The sequence below is a fragment of the Apis dorsata genome, unplaced genomic scaffold, assembly GCF_000469605.1.
Source record: "Apis dorsata unplaced genomic scaffold, Apis dorsata 1.3 scaffold_163, whole genome shotgun sequence".
NCBI lineage: Eukaryota > Metazoa > Arthropoda > Insecta > Hymenoptera > Apidae > Apis > Apis dorsata.
In genome coordinates, this window is record NW_006263452.1 from 502,465 (window position 1) to 513,346 (window position 10,882).

The 10,882-nt window shown below is 46.5% G+C and overlaps 1 protein-coding gene across 1 annotated transcript in view; it reads right to left on the bottom strand.

Moving 5' to 3' along the window:
* The window catches only part of LOC102677004 (lysine-specific histone demethylase 1A), a 102,577-nt gene that overhangs the window by 16,688 nt on the left and 75,007 nt on the right, over positions 1–10,882 (bottom strand). The window lies entirely within an intron of this gene.

Genomic DNA, 10,882 nt, shown 5'->3' on the forward strand with positions numbered 1-10,882 from the left:
ATGCCTGTTCTATCGGGCGTCTGTGTTTGATCGCGGACCGGTAATTGAGTCGAAATTATTTTCGGGTCTGGCGGGGTCATTACCAGGCTGAAGGGAGACCGAATCGAGGGCGGTCCTTGCGAGGCCCCCAACTTTCCGGGTGGCAACTTTTTCTGCTTTGATGATCACTGTCAGTGAGCAAAAGGCCGCTTACGGGCCCCTCGCGCGCTCTCACCTCGCGCGTCGCTCCATCAATCTCTCGTAAGCCAGCGTGCCGTTTTTACCGGTTGAAATTTATTACGCCGTGGCCCACGCTCTTTCCACCGACGATGCACAGACGCGCTGCCTCTGTGTGTCTTCTCATCGATAGAAGAGAGTGAGAGAGTCCATTCCTCGCGGGAGGTGTCCCTGCCGAGTTTGTTTGATAAAACGGTGAATAAAGGTTCGAATATCGCGCAGAGATTAGGTGGTTTGGCGAGTTAATAATCGAGGATGCGCGCTTTCCTTTCGACTTTTGCGAAAAAAACTTGAAAAATTTGGAGGAAAAAAAATAGGTTGCTTACAAATCGTTGAATTTTAATTCTCGGATTTTGCATTTAACATTTTGCATCGTTTCGTTATAAATAAAGATCGCGATACGATATTTTATTTCCATCCACAAAATGATCGCGCTCGCACGGTGAAGAATCTCTGTTAAAATTAAGGCGCCAAGAGTTTCATCGAATCAACTTTCGAATCAACAAGAAGACCAGTCGAAATGTCTCTGTCACGAAAAAAAGAAAAAAAAAATATACGTAACAGTAGCCCGAAAAAGAAAGAAAAAAAGAAGAATTGTCGCGGGATCGCGTGGGCGATGGAATTTTCGAAAGGTAGCATCGATGATGACGTGGATGGATCACGAAACGGGACAGGATGGGAGGATACACGAGGGAGATGCGTATCGGCCCTACGTAAATACGGAGAAGGGCCGATAAGATCGGAGGAGGAGGAGGAGAGGGAGGGAGAAAGTAGAGAAGGAGACGATCGTTATGGGATCGGAAATTTATAGGGACTCGTTGGTTGGCCCCGATGAATTCGCGGGATTATCGGGGCCCGATTGAGATCTTTTGGTGGTAATGCGCGGCTTTAAACCGTCGCAAATGATCGTGGTTGGCCGGTAATGGCGCGTTGTTCAGTCCGATTTTTCGACGAAACGTGCACTTTCCCGAATCGACGTTGCGGCCAGATACCAACCCCGATCGATCCACGTGTTTGTCCAGCGCATTGAATCGAATAACACGCCGGGTTGGGAACAATTGAAACACCGTGGATCGTTGTTCTCCACGTGTAAAAGGGGGAAAGAGAGAGAGAGAGAGAGAGAAATTTCGTTTCGTTCGAATCGTTCGCAAAGGCGATACGCGATAACGCGAGAGCGTGATTACGTCTTTCTCTTTCTCTCTCTATCTCTCGTTGATAATAGCGTGTGGCAACGAGGCGGTTTCGTTTCCACTCTCTATCACTGTATTTTCGCGAGGAATTAACGTCTGTTTGCCCCATGAATCCGGACAGACTCGTTTCAGACTCGCGATTCCGAGACGGTAACCATCCCAAGCCTTCGAGGAGGGTTATTGATATTAGGATACAACAAACTGTGCTCTCACGTTTTACGTCTCCAGGCTATTCCGACTTTATAAATCTTCAACCCACACGCGCCACGTTCCAAGAATTTCCTCCGAGATTAAGCGAACGATACTTTACAACCCTTTACAACCGCGCAATCTTCTTCCGTCGCCGCTCTCTTTCCTCGACTCGAGGAAAACTACGAGCACGAGTACGTCTCTCCTCCGAATTCCAAATGTATTTCGAATTCTCGTTGTAATTTCAACTAACAAAACTATAATAGAGACTGTATATATACGTATAAGAGGGCGAAGCAAGAGCCCGATACCGGATTGGCATTATAAAAGGAGCTCGATCTTGGATTGACGCGCACCGGTGTATCTGTCACCGGCAGCGTGTTCGAGTATCGACCGTTACAAGCAGTCGTGGAATTTCTCCTAGGCCCGGATCGAGCGCGCGGTTCTGCATTACGTGCACGCGACATAGCTGCACGAGGGAGCGTGTGCTCGCGAATTACGAGCGGCCTGGAACGACCGACAACGACGACGACGTTTCTTTAATAAACCGTTAGGGCCCACGGTATTACACGCTCGTTGCCGGAGACTGAGGGCTCGCGCGCGCGTAACGGCCGACCGGATAAAAAGGGGGTTACACTATACGTTAATATATCAGGTTATCTTCGATCGGGCTTTATAACGATACGGTGGTACCACACTCTTAACAAGCGGCACGGCATTTTTCTGCCAGTTAATGGCGACTTTCTCCTGTTCATTGTGGCCACGATCGGTATCTCGTTCGAGAATTAATTAGTGTCAGTCGCTTTAAAAAAAAGAAAGAAAGAAAGAAAAGAAAAGAGCCGCGAGCAATTCTCACGAAATAAGCAAATCCGCGCGAGAACCATCTCCTCTCGATCCCTTCGTTTCTCGCTTCGTCTACAATACTCGTGGCTCGTACATGCTTCGTCCTGTTCTCTCGTTTAGAAAGTCGAGAATCGAAAATCGACCTTTCGGTTCTAAAAATTATCCCCGCCTTTGCCCGAATCTTTCAACTTTCCGTCTCGCTCGACAACGAAATCGATCGAACGAACGGATTAACCGTGGTTAACGATTCCTTGGACGTCCTCTTCGAGTCGAGGAGGAATCTCGGGATCTTGGAAAGCGTCGACGATTGATCTCGAATAGCTTCGTGGACGGAGTCGAGAATTGGATTGTCGAGACTTCTCGAGGAGAATTCGTAGACGGATGGATGGACAACGGATGGAGAAAATTCCAAGCAAAAATGTGCAAAGATGGAATAGAATTTTCCGTACGTTTAGATTTCTCTTATCGTTTCATTATCGAATGATCCTCCCCTTCGATTTTCGATCCGAATGTATCGAGTGTATTGGATATCTCAAAGCGGATGTTCCATCTATCCATGAATCCCGAAATCGCAAGAAACTTCCATTATTTCAACGATTTCTTCCATAAACGCGTAAGACAGTTAATTGAATGCTTCTGTGGCACAGGCGCTTCCGCGTAAAACAACTCCTCTGCGCGATATATATCCCAGCCTCGAACATCGTCAATAACTTGAAATTGGCCATATTCTCTCGCGCAATGGAGCCCGTTTATGTACTATAGAACCTGCTAGAGAGAAGCAAGCCGAGAGTAAGGAGCACGAGTAACGAACGACGAGGAAGTTCTGGGACGTTTCTCGGCGCGATTGGAATAAAAAAGAAAAAAAAAAAAAAAAACGAAAAATAAAGATAAGAGTAGAAAAAGAAAAAAAAGGAAAAGAAAGAGAAGACACGCGTTGTAAGTTCGCGTTATACGCGTTGGATCGAAAGCACGAAGCCTCGAAGGCAGGCCAGAAGGCAGGGGGCGAGGAGCAAGGGTAAAGTGGAGGCGATGGTCGAGAGCTTGGAAGATGGCTCTCACGTAGCCGCACTTAGAGAGCCACCGAGGCGGTCCGCCGTCAATAATTCCCACATGTAATGAGGCGGCCTGTTGTTCGCGGGCGGACAATAACGCCCATAATTCACTGTCCACGCTCGCCAGAAACTTATCCACCCGTTTTCCGTGGAATCGGCCGGCCTGGCCGCTCCTGGGCGCCCACGAGTCCGCCCCGATAAGCCACCGGCCTGCGCCTCCACTTTAATCAAATTAGTCGCTACCATAAGCTCTCGTTCGAGAGGCTTAGGTGGGGAATATTAATCGATGTACTCGTGGTTTTGGGAAGAAGTTTGTACGGAGGAAGCGCGAATCGAAAAAGGCGGAAAAATGATTCTTTCGAATCGTTTGGAGATTGCTTTTGAAATTGGTGGAAAGTTTCTCGAATTTGTCTCGAAAAAAGGGGGGTAATTTTAAAAAGGCAGAATCGGCAGAAATTACGAAAGAAATAAGTGAATAGGTTTGGATCGATGAGGATCTTCGAAGATCGAGGAAGCAATTTAAAAAACAAATAAGAGAGGAAGAAAAAAATGTTTTAAATTTCAAAGAGACGATTGGAAGAAAATCGGTTGGAATGAAAAATCCCGCAGCGGCTCCTGAATCTGACTTTGTCTTTTCTAGGTTTGGTAACCGGTCCGAGTTTCCCATTCCAAAGTTGGGAATAACGTGATTCGTTAAGTCCTCGACAGACTTGACATCGCGATGCGGTTTGGCCGTAATGACGCGACCGGACTGACCACTTCTCGACTTCGCCGAGCCGACTTCGTGCGAGCTCATGTGCCCGGAAACGTTTGCCCTCCTGTGATTGCTCCTCCTGTAGAATGAGTTTACGGTAGATCCTCGCAAAACGACCGACATTCCGCCCGATCCCTATCGGTTTAACCTCGTTTACCAGTCGATTTAACGATCAATTTCTCGACAATCCTGTCCACCGAACACTTTTCCGGGATTGGAAATAAAAATAATGGAAACGATACAGGGACTGTCAGATCTATAACCATACGCGCATAATGTATTCAACAACATGGATCGTTCATCACGTTTTTTTTCCTTTTTGCAAATCGATTCGATCGATCATCGCATCTTCATCGCGATTCCAAAGCTTCCAAAATCGTGCGCACGCCATCGATCGATCTACCACCACTACTGCTCATGGCCTGAAGGCTGAACTACTCGATTGTTCCGAGACGAATTTCCGTTGTGCACAGATCGCGCGTTCCACGATCAAACAACGAAGGCAACCGAACGAGGGGGCTAGGCCCTTAATCATCGCTAGCAGCGCGGGTTCGACGTGGCGTGAGTAAATCAGGATCCACGGTTGAAGCGGTGGTCTGAAAGGTGGACGTGGACGGAGGAGGAGAGGATCTCCTCGAAGAGCCACGAACTTGCGAGCCGTAGCCGCGGGCGCGAAATTCCAGGACCGTGGGCACGAACGGACCCACGGAGAGGAGGAGGAGGAGAAGGAGAAGGAGGAGAAGAAGAAGAAGAGAGAGAGAGATGGCGGCTTAGACGTGTAATGGCCGTTCGTTCGGCTCGGTAGGCGAATTCGATCGCTCGCGCGCTAAGCACGCGCTGAGGCCTGGAATAGGGCCCCGATAATGGAAGAAGAGGACGCGTCGAAACGAGGATCCTGAGATGCGGACCTGTTAAAAATACAAATAACGTAAAGAAATTACTTTTGTCCCGCTACGCGGCTCAAGATTTACGGCGGGGCAACAAGCCTGCATTGGCGTAGGACTCGGAGACATAAATCAAGGAGAACTTATGAGAGGCCATTCATTAATATTAATAAGCCGTATGTATCTGTCGGAGGTGTAACGATACGATAGTTGCCCGATCGATACCTAGAGAGATTTTTCATTCCTCCGTTGATGAGGGACGAGTGATACGAACCGAATCGAGACTTTGAACGATTTGAAGAAGAATGGGGAAACAGGGAAAAATGATTTAATAATTAGCGACCATAGCGATTGGAAGAAGATCGAGGACGAACGAATAGATAGAAAGAGGAGCGTAATTGTCCTCGTTGAATGGAGGTGAAAATAGACCGAATGGAGGAGTGAAGACATCGGAAAACGATTCGAAGAAAAAAGAAAAGAAAGAAGAGAAATACTAACGCTTCGACGATGATCATCGTCGTAATTAACGTGGTGATGAACTACGTCGAGTGACCAAAGATTCGAGGAGGACGTTTTGGAAAACGGTTCAAGGACGAGCGAAGAAAAAAGAGGGAGAGGGAAAAAAAGAACGAATGAACGATTCAATGGTCATCGAGATGACCATAATCGTTCTCGTTAATAAATAACGAGGTGGTGAACTGGTGTAGAATTGGCTATTATTTAGATACACACAGGTGTATGCGACATATTTGGCAGGGCGATAATTACACCGGTGGCTGGACAAAGCGACTCGCTATCAAACAAGACGGATTTTGATTAATTCATTTACTTATCCCCGTGCATTGTAGCACGGGTGATGTATTACAACGAGGAGAGGAGCGATGCTGATGCGGAACGGTTGCTCTCGCGCTTTTAACAACGTCGCCACGGCTATACATATTCATACATCCCGCGTTCCACCACCTCTCTTTTTCCGTTGGTGCGCGCGACCGTGCCCGCGATAATAAATGTTTCATCGGCTGGCGGGAATAAAAAATGGAGCCGATTCGCTTTGGGCCGGGGTTCCGTGCCTATTGTTTATTAAAATTGCGGTGTCAGGGTGAGCACTAATGGCTCGCGGATCAATGAAACGTCCGGCCGATCGATCATCGACCTCGGGCCCGTCCGAGAACCGTCGGTTCGAACGATGTAAAGAGATTTCGTGGTGATGGTCCAACGTTTTGGAAATCATTTTTATCTCATCCTTTCGAGCAAAAATTAAACTTCTCCCGAGAGAAAAAAAAAAAAAAATAGGATGAAAGAAGCGACGGAGAATTTATAACGTGTCTATTTATTATTTAATAATTTCGCTTCGTGTATTCGGAAGGGATAAATAATCGAAGATTCCTCGATTCCCCAATTCTTCTTCCTGAACGAATTATCGTAACGATACACTAGGGGGAGAGGGTTTCCTTTAAAGCCAGGTCCCCGTGGAGGATGAAAAGGATTGATGCGAGGGAGGGAAGGGAGGGAGGCGCGATAAAAAGGGAGCACGGAGGCATAGCCGGTAGCGGAGACAAATGATGTCTAATAGAAGGGCCACGAGGGAATTTGACGTGCCGGTTGATGCCTATCAGTCAGACGTTTAATTAATAACAACACACGCCTCGGCTGACATCTCCTGCCGATGCGCGTAATAGTTTACGCCCACCCCGATCGAGAAGGCAGCAGGGGGAGTCCTTCGTCGGGGATCAACCAGAGTTACCTTCCCCCTCCGGTGCTGATTCATTTCGATTAATCACGAGGTCCGTCCGCTCGCCGTTGGAAAACTTCACGCGTGACCCGTTCAACGCCATCGGGAAGCCCTAGGCCACCTTTGAAGCGTTTTTTTATTCATCGACGTAGTAGGAAGGGGGGGACGACAGGTAGCCTTTGAGGGTTGCTGCTCTTTGAATAACGTATGCCGAGGATCCCCCTTTGTATCCTGATCCGATATAGAAATGGAATCGTTACATGTCTCTTCGTATTTCCCTTTTTCCTCTCTCTCTCTCTCTCTTTCCGAATTCAATGCGACCTCTCATGAAAAAAGGGGACGGAAGGGGAGGGAAATGATATTAAGGCCTGTAATTACCTGTATTAATTCGTGAAACAATGAAATTTTCAACTTTACAACTTCAGTCGCGTGTAATCCACGTAAAGTTTTTCTTGATGAGATTTGTAGAGCTTTGCAGAGATATCGATCGTCGCGTGTAAATAATTGTAAAAATATCTATTTTTCTCCAAGATATTTGGTTTTATCGGAGAGATCGAGAAGATTGAATTTTTTTTTTTTTTTCAATATATTTCCTTTCATCGATCCGATCCGATCCGACGAGATACGGACAATTATGGAGCCTCGAACGTGTGGTCCGTTAGATCATCCGTACGTCGGCCGTACGAAAAAAGAGAGGGGGCAGGGAGGGGGACGGAGCCGTACGTACAACGCTCCCGCTAATGGAAAATATTGTAATCAACCACGAATCCACGTCCATCCCGTACTATAGACCCGTTAATTTATTCCCGATCGCGCTTGAGGAGCCGATCTATAGATCACAGAACGAGGAAATTCCAAGATTAAGAGGCGCCGCTGGTTACTCTCTGGGTTAGGCCAGAGCTCGCTTAGGTTAGCCAACGAGTTCGAGAAACAAACGTGGAGATTACATCATAGATTAAGCCGCGCTATAAATTCTGGGCCCGAGAGACGACGCGAGCGATAATGAGCTTCGAACGATACATCAGCGTCCCCCAAAACGCAAAATTAATGTAGTTCATCGTTTGTTCCGTCGTTGGGTATAAATCCTTCAATAGGTCGCGTACGCTCGATCGAGAGCGTGAAAGGATGGGGAGAGAGAGAGAGACAGAAAGATTTGGGTGAGAAAGATCGATGGAGGCAAGAAGAGAAACGCGAGGAAGAATACCGCGTCTACGTGGGCGAGACGAGGACGAACCCTTCTCCTGATCGTCGCAGAGGAGAGGGTTGGACGAGGATGAAAACCGAGGTGAAAGAGAGGAAGACATTGAAGAGAGAGAGAGAGAGGAAGGAAAAAATACAGAACCCCCCGTCGTAGTAACGTGTGGCACCTCGAGCGAAGAGTTCATCGTGGAACGGTAATGATTAAGCGGCTGATTAATTTCAGATTAGCAGCCATGAGACTGTACACGCGAACGATCATAATGGAGTGTCCGCCGCGATTACAACTCGCTCTATTACGTTGATTAATCGGATACAACTCATATACATATGTATGACATCCAGACGTGTGCTGCCTCGCTCCATTCATTCCGTATTCTCCTCTTCGTACTTACGTACGTACGTAGGATACGTCGAGGATCGACCATTCGAACGAGCCTTCCTCCTTTCGCGTACCACGTTTCGAGGATCGTGTAATAATATTTTTCTACGCGTTTCCAGTTATAGGGGATATAAATTGCGTGAAAATTATCGATCGATATCATTTCTCGCCGATTTCCTTCTCTTCCGCGCGCCAAATATACGAATTTCTTTTCGCGTGTATTTTTTTCCTTTTCCTTTTGCCGTTAAACGAAATTTATACGAATCGACGAGGAATTTAGATTTAGATCGTAGCAAAGGAGCGAAGCGTGGCGAGATTATCTCGAGAAGAAAAATAAAAAGGAAAAGGAAAAGGAAAAGAAAAAAAAAAATGTCACGGTTCCCCGCGGGAGGATCGTCGAGAATCGCGACGATCGATCGTAAATTCGTCGAATCGGTAGAGGAGGTGGAACTGCGCTCCTGTCGCGTTTCACGTTTATATGTAAATTCAACCGCTCGCTACCCGAGTTAATGATAATATGGGATTGCAACATTGCGTTGGATAGCCGAGTAAAATGTTGCGAACGTTGGGCTCAAGGCTCTCCAATTGCCGAAATTATTGGCAATCTCAGCGCCGTGCCGGATTCGTTAGTCCATTCGAGGCTGGTAAATAAGTCGGGGACTCGTGACGATCGACTCGTAACCACGCGTTGGAAAATTGTTCCTTGAATTGGACTTCTTTCTCTTTCTTTTTTTTTTTTTTCCTTTTTTTTCCCTTTTTTTTCTTTCTTCTTTATGAAAATAATTACCCTTTAAAAACTTTGTCCCGAGTTTTATTAATGCATTTATAGCTCTCCGGTATATACGGTTATAATGATTTGCCGTTACGAGATGTCGTTACCTTAGTTAAACTTGGTATTGAACGCGAATATATAATGGACAAACAAAGTCGTCCATCTTTTATTGAAAACCATAGTATCGAAGAATTATTATCGTTAAATATACCGTGTTATTTATCCCTAGAGATCTATTATTACACATTTATCGTACAGGTAAATTTATAATTAGTTTATAATGATTGTGCGTACGCGTAGAAGGATGTTGTCCATTAATAACGGAATTAAATTAATGTTGAATTGAAACCGGACGAAAGTATAAACCGGAATACGCTCATCGTTTCGTGGTTAATCGAGAGAAACGGCCGTTCTCCACGCTCGCTTTTCCATTGCTTCCTGCGCCCATCATCGATGGATTAAACGTCACGATTCCACGATCGGTTCAATTAACAATCGGGCTAGCTTCGAGGAAGCTCGTTGTCCGTCGACGTTTAACGATTCCCCCTCCCAACGAGGAAGGGGCTAGTTGTGGCGAGAGGGTGAAAGGAAAGGAAAGAATCACGGGACCTTGTACCGCCCCGAGCAATGCGCATTCGATCCTCCCGAAACCTCTAATTATTGACCGAGACTACTGCGTATCGAGCGCAACGCGGCCGTTTCTAAACCCCCGTTACTTTACATTGCCGAGCATTTCGAATCTCTTTTCTTTCCTTTTCTTTCCTTTTCTTTTACCCTCGTCGTGTGCACGATCTAACGATCGCCCGTAATTAAGCCTTTTGCATAAGGAAAATTACGGAAGTGCGTGATAGCAAACGATCTCGATCGGTGGAGGATACGCTGCATTACGAATACGTTATGATTGACCTCCTCTGTATTTCTGGAATCCGATTTATTCTTCTCGAATACAATTTTTCCATCGAAACGTAATAATTTAGAATGTAAAACTATTACAGAGGATATTTCCCCCCCCCCAACGTTTACGAGTGCTTTCTTCTTTTTATGCTATCCTTTTCGTGAAATGGATTTTTATTACCCACTCGTATCGTTATTATAAAATCACACATATCTCGATTATACGCGATGATTCACGCGCTTCGTAACGTTCCCCCTCATAAACTTAAATAAATTCAAATTGTCCTTCTCCTCTCCTCGCCCTCCCTCTTTCTTTCTCTCCCCTCCCCCCTTTCTCTCTCTAGAGAAAAAACGAATGACGCTTCTCGACATCATATACACTCGTAAAGAGGGGCGAGATCGAGAAATACGAGTGACACCTCGATAAATAGCCGAATGAACGCGAAGGAAGCACGCGTCTGACGCGGTAAACGATCGCGAAAGGATTGATGGACGGTTTGAACTTTGGTCTCCTCCTAACTATCCGTAATTAAAACGGTCCGGCGAGGCCGGATAGGCGCACGCGGACACCGTGAAACATCGTCGTTAAACGATCGTGGAGTCCGTAAATCCTATGGAGCCGTTACCATGTGGGTCGGGCCGAGGCAAAGTAAGAATGCTCCCTATCGAAAAGGGGAGAATATGGATGGAATGGAAGCGCAAGAAAACGAGGCGGGAAGAGGAGGAGGAGGAGGACGCGTGAAAGGCCAAAGAGGACGGAAAGAAAGGGGCGGAGGG